We start from the raw sequence: 16,293 nt of genomic DNA, 5'->3' as shown, positions 1-16,293 counted from the left end.
TTGATTGGGTGCTGTTGCACTCAAATGAAAAACGTGCATTGTATATGCCATATCCTTTCCTGGCTCACAGTGTTTCCAAAATCTCTAGTTCAATACATCCCAAGTCATCATCATCAGAGGCAAAACTAGTGAATACTTCGATCACTTCATCTTTTGTTTTTTTCTGAAATGCTATTTGTAATGAGGTAGTATTGGCAGGCAATTTTCTTTTACTTCTGATGCCATGTGTGACTCTTCAGGGATGGTGTTGGTGGGAAGATGCGACATGCACCACGGATGAGGCACGAACATTCAGAGCAAGTGCTGAGCATGCAGAAAAGGAGAGATGAACGGTTACCTTGGAAAAAGCACATTTGGAGAAAGTTGGGTGAGAGTGCTGAGAGAAAGGACTTTGGCGGCATGGTGGCTCTGTGTTTAGCGCTGCTGCCTCACTGCACCAGGACACGTGTTTGATTCCAGCCTTAGGTGACTGCCTGTGTGGAGTTTGCACATTCTCTCTGTGTCTGTGTGGGTTTCCTCAGAGTGCTCCCGCAGTCCAAAAGATGTGCAGGCTAGGTGGATTAGCCATGTTAAATTGCCTGTAGTGTTAAGGGAGAGGTCGATTAGGTGGGGTATAGGTCTGGCTGGGATGCTCTGAGGTTTGATGAGGACTTGTTGGGCTGAAGGGCTGTTATAGTTCCAGAGTGCTGAACTGCTGTAGATTACAAGGTCCGGAGCTGGATGAACACAGCAGGCCAAGCAGCAAAGGAGCAGGAAGTGCGATGCCTCAGGCCTAGACACCCTTCTTCAGTTTTTGATCAGGCTGTTTTAAAATTGGTTTAACGAGACTGCACCATTCCTGCAAATACTGCAATACCAGGATGATGCTTGGAGAGGACAGAGCAAGCTCCTGTTCCAAAAATTGGTTTAATATAGGGTCCTTAAGTAAAGAACATATCAGATACTAAAGCTGATAAGAACATTTTTTTAATTTGAAAAAATATACTTTATTCATAAGATGTACAAAAAAAAAACACATTCATACACCTACCCAGTCATGCAAGCTGCTCTGGGTTACCCAGGGTGTACGTCCACCAACTAAAGGGGAAAAAAAAACAAAGCAAAGAAAATACACCGGCAGTCTTCACCCCGCACAGTCCCCGTTGGCCCCCTGACCAGTTGGGGGAGGCGCCAGCTGGGCTCAGTTACCAGATAGGGCCCTTGTTTCTATTCTGGACGAGGGGTTTCATACAGTGGTCTTTCCCCACCGCACCTTGGCGGCGGCTGCCCCGAGCTTTAGTGTGTCACTCAGCACGTAGTCCTGGACCTTGGAGTGCGCCAGTGTGCAACATTCGTTCGTGGTCAGTTCTTTCAGCTGGCAGACCAGCAAGTTGCAGGCAAACCAAAGAGCGCCTTTCACCGCATTGATGGTCCTCCAGGCGCAGTTGATGTTGGTCTCGATGTGCGTCCCGGGAAACAGCCCGTAGAGCATGGAGTCCCGCGTCACGGAGCTGCTCGGGATGAACCTCGACAAATACCACTGCAACCCCTCCAGACCTCCTGTGCATAGGCACACCTCAGAAGGAGGTGATAGACAGTCTCGTTCCCCCCCCCGCAGCCACCTCGAGGGCAGTGCGCAATGGCGCAGAGATTCCGGGCGTGCATAAAGGATCTCACTGGCAGAGCCCCTCTCACCGCCAGCCAAGCAATGTCCTTGTGCTTGTTTGAAAGTTCTGGCGATGAGACATTCTGCCAAATGACTTTGGCAGTCTGCGTGGGGAACCACATGACGGGATCCACCCTCTCCTTTTCCCGAAGGGTCTCGAGGATACGATGTGCTGACCATTGCCAGACGGCCTTGTGGTCAAAGGCGTTTCCTTTCAAAAATTTCTCCACGACCGGCAGGTGGTACAGGACGGTCCAACTACTCGGAGTGTTCTGTGGCAATGATGCCAGGTCCATCCTTCACAACACTGGGGACAGGTAGAACCTCGGTAAGTAGTGACACTTGGTGTTTGCGTACTGAGGATCTATGCACAGCTTGATGCAGCCGCACACAAAGGTAGCCATCAGGGTGAGGGTGGCATTCGGAATGCCCTTTCTCCCTATTTTACAGGTCTTTGTACATGGTGTCCCTGAGGACCCGGTCCATCCTCGACCCCCAAATGGAGTGGAAAATGGCCCGGGTGACCACAGCAGCGCAGGTCCATGGAATAGGCCAGGCCTGCGCCACATACAACAGTACCGAAAGCCCCTCACACCTGACAACCTGGATCTTACCCGTGATGGAGAGGGACCGGAACGTCCACCTGCCCAGCTTCTGCTTCAGTTTGGGGATACACTCCTCCCAATTCTGAGTGCACGCCCCAGCTCCACCATACCAAACACCCAGCACCTTCAGGTAGTCTGTCCTGACGGTGAAAGGGATGAAGGAGCGGTCGTCCCAGTTCCCGAAGAACATGGCCTCACTCTTACCCCTATTGACTTTGGCCGCAGATGTCCAATAGCCTACTCACCGACCTACGATTGGTGCAGAATACGGCGACATGGTTCATGTACAGGGAGGTCTTGACCTGAAGGCCTCCACTACCTGGGATAGTCACGCCCTTCAGGCTCACGGCCTTCCTGATGGATGCGGCGAAGGGCTCCACATAGCACACGAACAAGGCAGGAGAGAGCGGGCAGCCCTGCCTGACTCCAGATCTGATGGGAAAACTGTCCGATTCCCACCCGTTGATTCAGACTGTGCTAATGATGTTGGTGTAGAGCAGCAAGCACATCTCGCCCTGCTCCACTGAGCCGACCCTGGACCGGAAGATTATCCTGGAGGCCTCCGTGGCAAAGGGGGAGGCTTGCTGGCCCCTCACCTTGCGGATGTCCTCCGTGACATCGACCCTCATCGACTGCAGAAGGAGCAGGTTCTGCGTCTTTTTCTGGAGTCGCGACAGCTTTCCCCGCCTTTCTCTCGCCTTCCAAACACCCTTGAGCACAAAGAACCTCTTGATGTTCTCCTCCACCTTCTCCCACCAGTCGCCTGGAGACTCAAAGAGGGGTTTCACGGTTCTCCAACCTGCGTACTCCCTCTTAAGCTCCTCGACGTTCTCTGTGGTCAACAGAGTTGTGTTGATGTTGCACGTCCCCTTGCCGGCTGGCTGGTCGTCCTGTAATTGACAGTCGGCCAGCAGGAGGCAGTGGTCAGAGAAGAACACCGTCTCGACGCCAGTGGACCAGACCGAGAACGCTCATGACACAAACAGGAAGTCTATCCTTGAGCGGATAGACCCGTCTGGCCCCGACCAGGTGTATCTCCGCTGCGCTCCGTCTGCAGGGGTGCTGAAGACGTCAAGCAGCTTGGCGTCCTTCACCGTGCCCAGCAGGAATCTGGACGTGGCGTCCAGTTTACTCTCCCCACCCAGTGTCCCCACACTAGATCTTCCATCTGCATCGATGATGCAGTTGAAGTCTCCACCTAGAATGACTGGCCTAGACGTAGCCAGCAGGGGTGGAAGCTGCTGCAGGACGGCCAACCTCCAGCATGCCTTCCTCCTCGGCTTCCGGATCGTCGTCCACTCCCCTGGGTCACCTGTCGCCTCCTCCATCGACTCCGGGTTGTCGGGGGGAGAAAGCGGAGCCTGCAGGGGTGCTTTGCTGGCCTCGGTTCCATCCTGCGGGGCTGGTCCCTCCTACATAGTAGTACAAAGGTCCTTGCATGGGCCTGGTGCCTGCCTCTCCTATGGGGGCGCGGGGGGGGCTTGCCCCGCATTGCCGCCGCTAGTGACCTGGGCGTAGGTAGTCCCCTGCCACCGTCACGGCCTGCAGATGTAGCCCGCTTCCCTACAAAGGTTGCAGCTTTTTTTCCTTTGTGCAATCCTTTGCAAGGGGTCCCTCCTCCTTGCAGTTCCATCAGATGGTGACTTTGCAGTCGGCCGCCACGTGACCTGACCTACCACAGGCATGGCAGACTTTGGGTTGCCCTGCGCAGGTCAGGTAGTCCTTGCTCCCACCAATCGTGATGCTGGCTGGGGGTGAATGATGTTCCCGTCCATGCCCATCCTCAGCATCACCCTGACCTGCCTCTTACTTGTCCAGATCCCGAAGGGCTCCAGGATGTTGGTTAGGTCCCCTTCTAACCTCACGTACCTTTCAAGGAAGGTCAGGACATCAGCTGCTGGCTCATGCGTGTTGTACATGTGTACAGTCACCATACAGCTCCTCTGCGCAGGCATAATGAACAGTGGGAGAGCGGTCAATGCAGAGAGGGGGCCCCTCACCTCCTTTCTCCTTGTAAACCTCCAGGAAGCACTCACAAAGCTTGGCGCTCCTGAAGGTTACATCGTAAAAACCTCCTCCAGGGAAATCCTGCAGGCAGTAAATGTCCGCAGCAGCAAACCCACAACAGTCCAACAGGAGAGATAATAGGAACTGCAGATGCTGGAGAATCCAAGATAATAAAATGTGAGGCTGGATGAACACAGCAGGCCAAGCAGCATCTCAGGAGCACAAAAGCTGACGGTTTGGGCCTAGATCTGATGAAGGGTCTAGGCCCGAAACGTCAGCTTTTGTGCTCCTGAGATGCTGCTTGGCCTGCTGTGTTCATCCAGCCTCACATTTTATTACCACAGTCCAACAGGACCATTTTCACACAGAAGGTGCGGTCCACATGCGCACCTTCATCCACCTCCTTTACGGAAACACGGATGGTGTTCCAGATCCCCTGACCTGGGGCACAAGCACTCACCGCAGCCATCACTGCAGGTTTGCTGCTCCCCTGAACCAGCATAAGGCCGAAGCCAGCATTAAGATGCACCAGTGCAAGGGTGCATAATCAACCGGACAACTTCCTTCTCTCTCACTCTCTCACTCCCTCCCTCACTCACTCACTCACTCACTCACTCACTCACTCACTCACTCACTCACTCACTCACTCACTCACTCACTCAGTCCACAATGATAAGAACAGGTATAACCACACCCTTGATCTTAGCAAAAGAAGACCAAGAAGCAATAAGATTGTAATACTGGACTACCTTAGGTCCCAGTTACCTTCCATATTTTCCATCAGCCTGACTGAGTGCAAAGACTTGTAAATTACTGCTGACAGTTTTTACTGTTGTTCCCGTACTCCTGGGTTTCCTAACCGGGGAAAACCGATAGTCGGTTTACACCAGTACTTTTTCAAGAACTTTTCTATAAAAATCTCTTCGCAATGAATGTAGATAATTGGAAATGTACCAATCAGATGAGGTGGGGCATGTCACTACCAAGCCTCATCAACCAGCTCCGTGACTAGCAGAGGGTCAGTAAGATTGCAGCAACAATCGGTACAGAACCGCACACCCAAAGAATGTCCCAGCGCAGAGGAAGGTGCTTCAGCCTGTCACTGTCTGCATCAGCAGACTTCACCAGTCCCACCCACCACGGTCTTACCGATGCCCTATAAATCTCTCATCATTCCACTCTCACCTGAGGGTCACAAATGATTCTGCTTCCAGTGCCCTCTCAGGCAGTGCACAGGCGGCAGGAACCACTGGCTGAAGACATTGGTTCTATCTCCCTCGGTAAATATGACTCTTCATTGCAAAAAAGGCAAATCACCACCCCCTCCCTCCAAACCCATCCCATCCCATCTGTTTCTTTAGAATGTGCAACTGCCTGCAGTGTCAATGTGCCTGCAGTTGCTGAAAGGGTCTGATTTTGTGCTGTTCTATTCTGTGCAGTAAACAAACTGAGCTGTTAGCAATGCAAAAAATGCCTGCCTCTTCCCAATTCAAATTGAAGCAAATACTTGAAACAAATTCTATTTCTGATCACGTAATATCACTGTCAGGAAGTACTGGGTCACAGTTATAAACATAATTTCTTAGACTAATCCATCTTATCTGGAATATATTGAACTCATGTTCCCAAGCCACTCCAACATCCCTAACATCACTCGCATCCCTTCATGGATGGTGGATATTAAGTTCAGTACATTGAATAAGTCACGAATGGTTTGGCTTCGACTCCAAACATTCCAATTACAATCTGGTAATTTAGAATTGCAAATTAAGATCCGAAAGCTGCAGAGATATAAAGGATGGAAACAGACTGATTGCTGCAACTTAATAAAATGTGAAGCTGGATGAACACAACAGGCCAAGTAGCATCTCAGGAGCACAAAAGCTGACGTTTCGGGCCTAGACCCTTCATCAGAGAGGGGGATGGAGTGAGGGATCTGGAACAAGTAGGGAGAGAGGGGGAGGCGGACCAAAGATGGAGAGAAAAGATGGGTGGAGAGGAGAGTATAGGTGGGGAGGTAGGGAGGGGATAGGTCAGTCCAGGGAAGACAGGCAGGTCAAGGAGGTGGGATGAGGTTAGTATCAGAGATAATGGGAACTGCAGATGCTGGAGAATTCCAAGATAATAAAATGTGAGGCTGGATGAACACAGCAGGCCAAGCAGCATCTCAGGAGCACAAAAGCTGACGTTTCGGGCCTAGACCCTTCATCAGAGAGGTTAGTAGGTAGGAGATGGAGGTGCGGCTTGGGGTGGGAGGAAGGGATGGTTGAGAAGAAGAACAGGTTAGGGAGGCAGAGACAGGCTGGGCTGGTTTGGAGATGCAGTGGGGGCTGGGGATGAGCTGGGCTCATCCCCTCCCCTCACTGCAACCAGCCCAGCTCATCCGCTCCCCTCACTGCATCCCAAAACCAGCCTAGCGTGTCTCTGCCTCCCTAACCTGTTCTTCCTCTCACCCATCCCTTCCTCCCACCCCAAGCCGCACCTCCATTTCCTACCTACTAACCTCATCCCACCTCCTTGACCTGTCTTTCTTCACTGGGCGGACCTATCCCCTCCCCTCACTGCATCCCAAAACCAGCCCAGCCTGTCTCTGCCTCCCTAACCTGTTCTTCTTCTCCCCCATCCCTTCCTCCCACTCCAAGCCGCACCTCCATTTCCTACCTACTAACCTCATCCCACCTCCTTGACCTGTCTGTCTTCCCTGGACTGACCTATACCCTCCCTACCTCCCCACCTATACTCTCCTCTCCACTTATCTTCTTTTCTCTCCATCTTCGGTCTGCCTCCCCCTCTCTCCCTACTTGTTCCAGATCCCTCACCCCATCCCCCTCTCTGATGAAGGGTCGAAACGTCAGCTTTTTGTGCTCCTGAGATGCTGCTCGGCCTGCTGTGTTCATCCAGCTTCAGACTTTATTATCTTGGTTTCTCCACCATCTGCAGTTCCCATTATCTCTGATTGCTGTAACTTGTTTATTCGGACCAGATATCCTAAATTATTTCAGTCCCATTTGCCAGCATTTGGCCTGTACCCCTCTGTCCCCTTCCTATTCATTTACCAATCCTGATGGTGTTTAAGAGCTGGGATTGTACCACCTCCTCCATACATGCGGCATTCTGTACATGTAAAACTGCCCCTCAGGTCCCTTATAAATCTTGCGCCTCTCAACTTAAACCTATGCTGTCAGGTTTGGATTCCTTTCCCTGAGGAAAAGATATTGGTAATTCACCCCATCCAAGCCCCTCATGATTTTATAAACCTCTGTAAGGTCATGCCTCAGCCTATGGCATTCCAGGGAATCAGCACCGGCCTATTCAGCCTCCTTTCCCAGTAGCTCGAACCATTCAATCCATGCACCATCCTTGTAAATCTTTTTTTTTGTTCTGAAACCTTTCAGTTTAACAACTTTCCTGTAGCAGGGATATTATAACTGAGTGCAGTATTCTGAAAGTTGCAATGTTCTGTACATCTGCATCGGAACGTACAAACTCCTATGCTCAATACATTGATCGATAAAAGCAAGCATGCCAAATGCCTTCTTCACCACCCTGTCTAACTGTGACTCCGCTTTCAAGGAACTATGCATCTGCACCCCAATGGCTCTGTTTGGTGACACTCCCCAAGGCCTTACCATTAACTCATAAGTCCTGCCCTAGTTTGCCTTATGAATTTGCAACACCTCACATTTATCTAAACTCTATCTGCCACTCCTTGGCCCATTGGCCCATCTGATCAAGGTCGCGTTGTACTCTGAGATAACATTCCTCACTGTCCACAACAACATGAATTTTGGGGCCATCTGCAAACTTACTAACCATCCCTCCTATGCTTACATCTAAATCATTTATATAAAATTATGGATAAGCAGTGTCTCAGCACTGATTCTTGTGACACACCACAGGTCACAGGTCTCCAGTCCAATATATAACACTCTACCGTCACTCTGTGCCTCCTACCTTCAAGCCAGTCTTGGATCCAAACCAGTAGCTTCCACTGGATTCCATGTGATCTAACCAGTCTACCATGAGGAACCTTTTCAAACACCTTTCCAAAGTGCATCAAACAATGTTTACCCTCTCTGACTTCATCAATCTTCTTTGTCACATCTGCAAAATCCTCAAGTTAGTGGGACTTGATTTACATCACACCAACACCAGAGTCAGATAACTGACAACAGCATGTGAAGTAAAATATGTACATGAGATAACAAAGCGTGGAGCTGGATGAATACAGCAGGCCAAAAAGCCCACAGCCTCCACAGCCAGCAGCCCGAGAGGAGACAGCCACGCTGAGCCCTGCCGAGTTTTCACCATCACCCCTAGACCTCCCACTGACTGAGGTCAAATGGTCAGTCCTCAGTCAGGGGCTCACCTTTATCCCCCTCCACACACACATCAACGAATACCACTCATGTTTGGACATCGAGCAGTTTTTCGGCTGCCTTCACCGCTCCACCTATCTTCTCCTCTATCCGTCTTTGATCCGCCTCTCCCTGTTTATTTCCAAAGCCTCTCCCCATTCCCCTTTTCTGATGAAGGGACTAGGCCCGAAACATCAGGATTTGTGCTCCTAAGCTGCTGCTTGCCCTGCTGTGTTCATCCAGCTCCACACTTTGTTATCTCGGATTCTCCAGCATCTGCAGTTCCCATTATCTCTGACACAAAATGTGTACAATACTGGTTAAAAATACTGAAATAAATTCATTGTCTTCAACTTTAAAATCAAATGCTGGAGTCTGCAGCTCAAAAGATATCAGAACCACTGGGGTCAGAGGAAACCCACAGTTCATGAAATGCCCATGAATTGGGGTGATGTCACTGAGCAATTGCCCGTGAGTGATAACATCACCCACTTGAACACAGAGCATTCGGGTCTGCACAAACAGGTGGTGTGCACAAAGGATGTGAGGGTCTGTGGAGTGATTGAAAGGAGATTGATCAGAATGATTCAGGAACTGAGGGATATTAGTTGTAAGGTCAGGTTGGAGAAACTGAAGTTTTTCTGCACAACGCAATGGAGACTGAGGTGATCTTTGACAAAGGTGTCTCGGTTTATGATAGGTTTAGATCGGGTAGGTAAAGAGCAGCTGTTCCTCTTCACTGATCTTAAAGTTATTAGAAACAGAGATTTAAGATATTGGGCAATAGTTACTGGGAGATGAAAGGAAGGAACTTAACGTTACTTTTATTTGACTCAATACTGACATTCAAAGACCAAGAGTATCCAGTGCTGAATGATTAAAGAATCAAGTGGCATGCTTAGATCTTGCTGTATCTAAGCAAGTTTCTGATCTGCAAATCCTTTTCTAACACACTGAAGCTCTGAAATTTATTTCCTTCGTCTGCTCAAACACTGTACTGCAAAACAAAAACCTTGCTCCTTTTTGAAACATGCAGGTTTTTTGGAGAATTAACGGGTTGGTTGCAGAAAGGTTGGTTCCCTTCTAGGACAGTCTAGGACCGGAATACCTCATATCAGAGTGGGGTTTCATATTTAAACCAGAGATGAGGACGAAATTATTCTCTCAGACAGTTGTGAATCAGTGGAATTCTATATAGCAGAGGTGTGTTGTGGCTGGGCCAATAAGTATATTTAAGGTTGAGATTAACAGAACTTTAAGCAATAAAGGTATCAAGGTTTATGAGGAAAGGCAATAAAGTGCAGATCAGACAAGAGCACATTGAATGGCAGAGCAGAGTTGATGGTCTGAATGGTCTCTTCCTGTTTGTAACATCAATGGTCTTGAAATGAGGCTGCAAAACTCTCCGCAGTAAAATGTGCAAAATGAAAATTGCATGGAACCCCTCAGAAAGCTGAACCAAGGTGTGACATGGAAAGGGCAACACACAAATGATTGTCAATGTGGGTGATTGATCCGGAGTGATCTGTGCACCAGGGTAAACAGGAAAACTGGTCTTCAGCTCTCACACTGAACTCGGCTCAAAGTTTTGGCAAAGATCTATAGCTCAGTTTGAGGGTGGGTTGTTGACTTGGTCGCCGAGCTGGCTTGTTCTTGCTCAGATGGCTCATCACCATGCTAGGGACATCATCAGTACAGCCTCCGTTGAAGCAATGTTTTTCTACTCCACTTGGAATTTATACTGTTTGATCTGTTATGGTGAGTAGTGTCATTTCTGGTTTTGATTTGTGTGGGTTTGTATAGGGGTCCAATTCTTTATGTTTGCTGATTGCATGACGGGTGGAGAACAATGCCGCTAGGAATTCCCGTGCATGTCTATGTTTGGCTTGAGCGACTATGGTTACCTTGTCCCAGTTGAACTGATGGCCTTCATTGTCTGAGTGTCTCGATATTAAGGAGAGTTTGTCATTCCATTTTGCTGCGAGTTGAAGTTTTTGAATTCCGACATCTCGTTTCATTCCTGTCTGCCCAATGTAATGTTTACAGTCGTAATTGCATGGTATTTTGTAAACCGCATTGATTCTGCATGTTGTGGGAATGGGCTCTTTGATTCTTGTAAGTGTTTGTCATTGAGTGGCTATGGGCGTGTCCACCACCATGACTCTGAGTGGTCTGAGGGGTCTTGTTGTCATTTCCAATATATTCTTGATGTACGACAGTGTGGCCAGTGGTGAGGGTATACTGTGTCCTCCTTTTGTTGTCTGTTTAACATCGGCAACCTCACCAAAATTCCCTCACACAAGGTACTGCTGCAGAAGACCAGATAATCCCAGTTCCCAGGCCTGGAATCAGAGAAACTCAGTGGCCCAACCACGAAGATACAACGGGAAATGGGGAATAATAATGAGCGCATAGGGCTACTCTGTGGTTCCTGTCACACAATCGGTGAGCGTGCGGTCCTTCTATGATGGTACGGAGGTGCGTGAAATGCCGAGGCTGGGAGCTTGAACCTCACCCAGAGCTGCTTTTATTGACATGGAACAGGGATTATTGGGTCCTCGGGCTGTGGGAAATATCACAGAGCAATGTTGCTTAAAACAGAATTTGTAAAAAAGACTAGCTTCTTCTTGTTGGATATTGAACTGTCCCAGGGAAATGTCTCAATTATCAACCATCTTAGAGATTGCTCTCCCATCCCCCAAGAGACTGCCCCTGCCTGTTAAATTCACTCTTTGTATGTCTATCTCTGTGTCTCTTAAAACTTGATTCTTATTTCATATCCATGACCTTTTCAACGGAACCAGTTCAATTTTCATGTGTTTGACACCATTAGGGAGAGGAATTGAAAAAACCTACAAAGGTGTGGGGTGTGACTATGGAAGGCAGAAGGTTGAGAAAAGGATGATGAAGAGAGAGTGGGGAATGATGATCGCCTTCAGATGAATTTGAATGTCATTGTTCACAATCCGGGGAAAGTTATCACCCACAGATAAATAACAATGAGAAATATAACAAAAATGGAAATTGCTGGTGAAACTCAGGAAGTCTGACAGCATCTGCAGAGGGAAAGCCGGGTTAACGTTCCCGGTTCAGAGACCCATCTTTAGAATGAGGGATGTAACTGTTAGTTTATCAGTCAAATCATGAGTCTGCCCCCCGAGTGAGTTGCTGGTCTGCTTGTCCCCTTTGACATTGTGTGTACGTGAATCATACATTGGTGTGCGTGTGTGTGTGTCATGTGGAATTGTGTAGGCAGGAAGGTAAACCAGTATGTGTACTTCCATACGAAAGCAAGAAGGAAGTAACAATGTGTTCCAGTTGAGTTACCTGGCAGGGTGTGGTGTACAGGGAGCATGCTGGGCCCATTATCCAGATGGTCACTGGATTGAAAACATTCTCTGCTTTTACACCAACAAATTGATGTTTGCTGGCAGCTAAGTTAATTTTGCTCACATTGTCTCTACATCAGCTTCTTGCTCTCAGTAACCACTTCAATCTACATTTAAAACGCATTTATCCTGACATGGACACACACTGTAAATGTTACAAACATGCACCAGCTGGTACTTTTTCCTTTCAGTCAATCCCTTTCTCAAAGGAACCAACACTGGTGTGATGGTCCAAATGGCCTTCTCCTGTACTCTGTCACCCTGTGATGATCTGAGTAGTGAAAGTTATTCTCTACAGTAAGGCAATACAGCGAAGAGATAGCAGTGCAGTGGTGATAATCCCTGGGGACTGAGACACAGCAGCTGCTGGAGTTTGAATTCAATGAATAAAATCTGGAAAGTAAACCTGAATTTCAGGAACAGAGGCCATGACTTTAATTTCCTGAAATCCCATTCATTCATGTCCCTTTGGAAGGGAAGTCCTTGCCTGGTCTGGCATACAAGTGACTTGAGGCCCACAACAACATGGTTGACCCCTAACTGCCCTCTGACATCAGTTCAAGGTAAATTAGGGATGAACAACAAATGCTGTCCTGACCAGTGATACCCACGTCCAACAGGAGAATAAGGAAGAACAAAAACACATTCACAACAGGGAAAATGGGCGTTTTCTCTGCACTGAATTCACCTGATCGCCCAATCTGGACAGAGACAAGGACACTCACAGCACAGAGAAACCAGGGAACTGTGCAGACTGAGGGAAGGATTCAATTACCCACTGAGGTGGAAACTCATTTAATCAGGTGTACTGGGGAGAGGTTGTTCACCAGTCCCATGTGTGGGAAGGGATCATTCAAAAAATAAAATCCGGAGACACCCACAAATTCACATATAGTTATACTCTGCTGTTATAGCTGCTGCGAATCCCCACCGAAGAAGGAACCATATCTGGACACCTGTTTCCAGTGGAATTCTGAGGGTTACTCAGCCTGAAATTTTACCTTCGATTTCTCTCCACAGATGCTGCCAGTTCTACTGACCTTTTCCAGTAATTTCTGTTTTCTTATTTTTTTCTGATTTACAGCAATTGCAGTCCTTTCAGTTTTTAATCCAGTGGAGTTCCACTGCTTTCTGATCTATAACCATCATTAAAACCTAGTTGTAGAGGCCATAATTTAGAATAAATAATCATGTAGTTGACCATGACGAAGAAAACCGTGGACTGCAGGGGGTTATCAATCATGTGGAAAGATAAAATGGTGAAAGGAATTGAAACCACAAGAATGAGTGAGGATGAATTTAGGGAGACTGAACTATGAAGGTGAGGAATAGTGAATGGTGTAGAGGGACAAACAGACCTTGGAATGAACATTCAAAAATCCCTGAACGTGGTTGAACAGGAAGATCAGGTGGTTGTGAGGGGTAGACGTATTTTGCAGGCACATTATTCAGCTGGTAGCTCCAATTCAGTTTCTCATCAATATTAGCCCCCTGATGATGATAATGGGGAATTCCATAAAGATACACCCAGTGAATGTAACTTGGCTGTGGTTAGATTCTCATTTCTCAGATTTGGTCATTCTCTGTAGGTACTTGTTGGTGCAAATGTTCTTTGTCACATGGCAAGCTCACTTCAATGTTGTCCAGTCTCACTGTATTTACATATCTACTGCTTCAGTATCCAAGGAGCCACAAACGGTGCTAACGTACTGTGCAAGCAGCAGCAAACATTCCCACTTCTGACCTTATGGCGCAGGGAAGGTCATTGATGAAACAGCTGAAGGTGGTTGGGACTCGAACCTGATCCTGAGGAACTCCTGCAGCTGAGACAATTGCCTTCCTACAATCACAAGCCTCCCCTTCTGTATTCAGTATTATCAAACCAGGGTGAAGTAGAGTGAGGAGGGTAAGAGAATGTACATTGGAAACAGAGAAGGAAAAGGAGAACATTAAAACACAGAACAAGTAGAAAATAAACTTGTCCAAGCAGTGCAGCACAAGGTAACTGTCAAATACAACCATATCAGGTCAGAGTTATTGTTGCTCCGACAGTTTAACTGCAGGTCCATAACAGTAAACCATCAACAGTTACTTCGGGCTCTGAAACTATCTGTGCAGCTTAAGATAGTCACGTAAGTGTTACTCACCCAGCTGTGAGCTGATGGTGGGATAGAGAAGCTCTGAAGGTAATGTGGAAGTGGAAGTCCTGTTGAAATTGGAGGACTCAGAACTTTGTCAGAAACTGAACAGCATCCTGTTTTTGTAGAAAGTGACGTATAATTTATTTTATATCAATGTCACATGCAACCATTCTTACATGAAAATGCCTTAATATGCTGTTTTGAGCTGTAAAAGGTGTAGTGTCTCCGAGCTAAACTTACAGACTTCTTCCACGTGTATCTGGTACAAGTTTGAATAAATTCACCTTGTTTCGATTTACTAAGGTCTGAAGACACAATGTTTTCAAAACCAGCTATCAAAGGAAGAATAATATTCTCTGGTTCCTACTGAATTTAGCTTTGTCATGATTTCTTAATACAATGCAATGTCAAATGGAGCCTCAGGATAGTGGATAGTCCCTCTCACATTTGGAATTCAGCTGTTTGGTCCATGTTTGCACTAAGAATGTAGGGAGGAGAGGAGATGAGTGGCCCTTGCTTAACTCAAACTGAGATTCATGACCATGATATTATAAAGCAAGAGCTGTTTGATGTTATGGTTGTCACTCAGTTTTGACTGCATTTACGTACTGACAGGCCAGACAGTTGACCGAAGGCTTGTCCACACAGACCACATGTATGGTTTCTCTTCATTGTGAATGACACTTATTCCTTCCATGTTCAAAGCTCCTGAGAATTAAGTGTTCCTGGCAGTTCTTGAGCCAGTGTTTGAGTTGAGCAGCCTGTCAGTAAATGCTCCCTTTCCAATTCCCTGGAAAAATAAATTTACAACAGTTAAAAGTAGAATGAAAGCTGCTGGACTGTCACCTGGATCATTAAAAACTGCAGATGCTGTAAATCAGGAATGAAAAATAATTTGCTGGTAAAGCTCAGCAGGTCTGGCAACATCTGTGAATGAAAAAAACAGGTTAATGTTTCAGGTCTGATGATCCTTTCTCAAGTTCAGAGGAAGTGTCACCAAACTCAGAACATTAACTCTTCTTTCCTTCACAGATGTTGTCAGTCCTGCTGAGCTATTCCACTTGGATCATTTGATATCTTTGAAAGAACAGAAGATGAAAAATACAGGACAAATCAGGCTGTGAGAACTGGCTGCAGAGCCAATCATTATTTGCGCAGAGCCAGAGTGGGAGGTTTGAGTGAGACCACAACAATGCTGTCGGTGTAACAATACAAACCGTACAATGACCTGACCATAACCTGTGTCAGTCTGTAACTGGATACGTGTAAATGACCGAAGCTTGCTGAAAATGCATTCGTGTAAGCAGGTGGGAATTCATGGTCCTCCTTTCGATAATTAATTCCCCTTTTGCACTGGTGGGATTTGTATTTGGAGTACTGTGTTCAGTTCTGGTCACCCGACTTAAAGAAGGTTGTTATGAAACATTTCAGGGCAGATTCAATGGGCTAATACCTGGAATGAGTGGATTGCCTTAAAGGAACATCTAGAGGAAAATACAGGCTCGGCCTGTATTCTCTGGAGTTTGGAAAAGAAAGAGGAGACTAAATTGAAACATGAAAGATCCTGAGGGGACCTGACCAGATGCATGGTGAAAACGTGGTCCCTCTTGTGGCAGGATCTAGAACTGAGGGTCATTGTTTTAAGGTCAGGGTGAGTCCATTTGAAATAGTGAGGAACATTTCTTTTCTCTCAGACGGCTGAGAATCTTTGTGATTCCCTTCGTCAAAAGGCAGTGGATGCAGCATCTATTTTTTTTTAAAAGGCAGAGACAGATTCTTGCTGACCAAGACAATGAAAGATATTCTGAGATATGCAGGTACATAGAACTGAGGTTGAAATTAAATCAGTGATTTTATTGAGCCACAGAGCAGGCTCGAAGGGCGAGTGACCCACACTTGTTCCTCATTCCTACGTTTGAATAAACCGCAGGACAAAGAAGCTCAGGTCTTGTCTGATTACTGTGGGTGAGGAGGGTGTTTGAGCTCCCACTTCACTCACCCAGTGGATTAGTTCCTCTCTACACCCTGACCAGCTTCAATTAACATTTGAAAAGTTTTAATCACATCAGCTGTCATCCTTCTAAATTACAGGGAATACATCATTCCTGGTGAGATGATGCATTTTAATAGGAGTAGAGAACACAAATT

General features: G+C 47.1%; 1 pseudogene; it reads right to left on the bottom strand.

Annotated features, from left to right (window-relative positions):
* Positions 1 to 822: 822 nt before the first annotated feature.
* Positions 823 to 983, bottom strand: LOC132209201 (U2 spliceosomal RNA; annotated as a pseudogene).
* Between the last annotated feature and the right edge of the window lie 15,310 nt (positions 984 to 16,293).

Source organism: Stegostoma tigrinum, unplaced genomic scaffold (genome assembly GCF_030684315.1).
Source record: "Stegostoma tigrinum isolate sSteTig4 unplaced genomic scaffold, sSteTig4.hap1 scaffold_70, whole genome shotgun sequence".
In the NCBI taxonomy this organism is placed as follows: Eukaryota; Metazoa; Chordata; class Chondrichthyes; order Orectolobiformes; family Stegostomatidae; genus Stegostoma; species Stegostoma tigrinum.
Note: the sequence above shows the minus strand (reverse complement) of the source record. Positions and strands in the feature narration are given on the sequence as shown.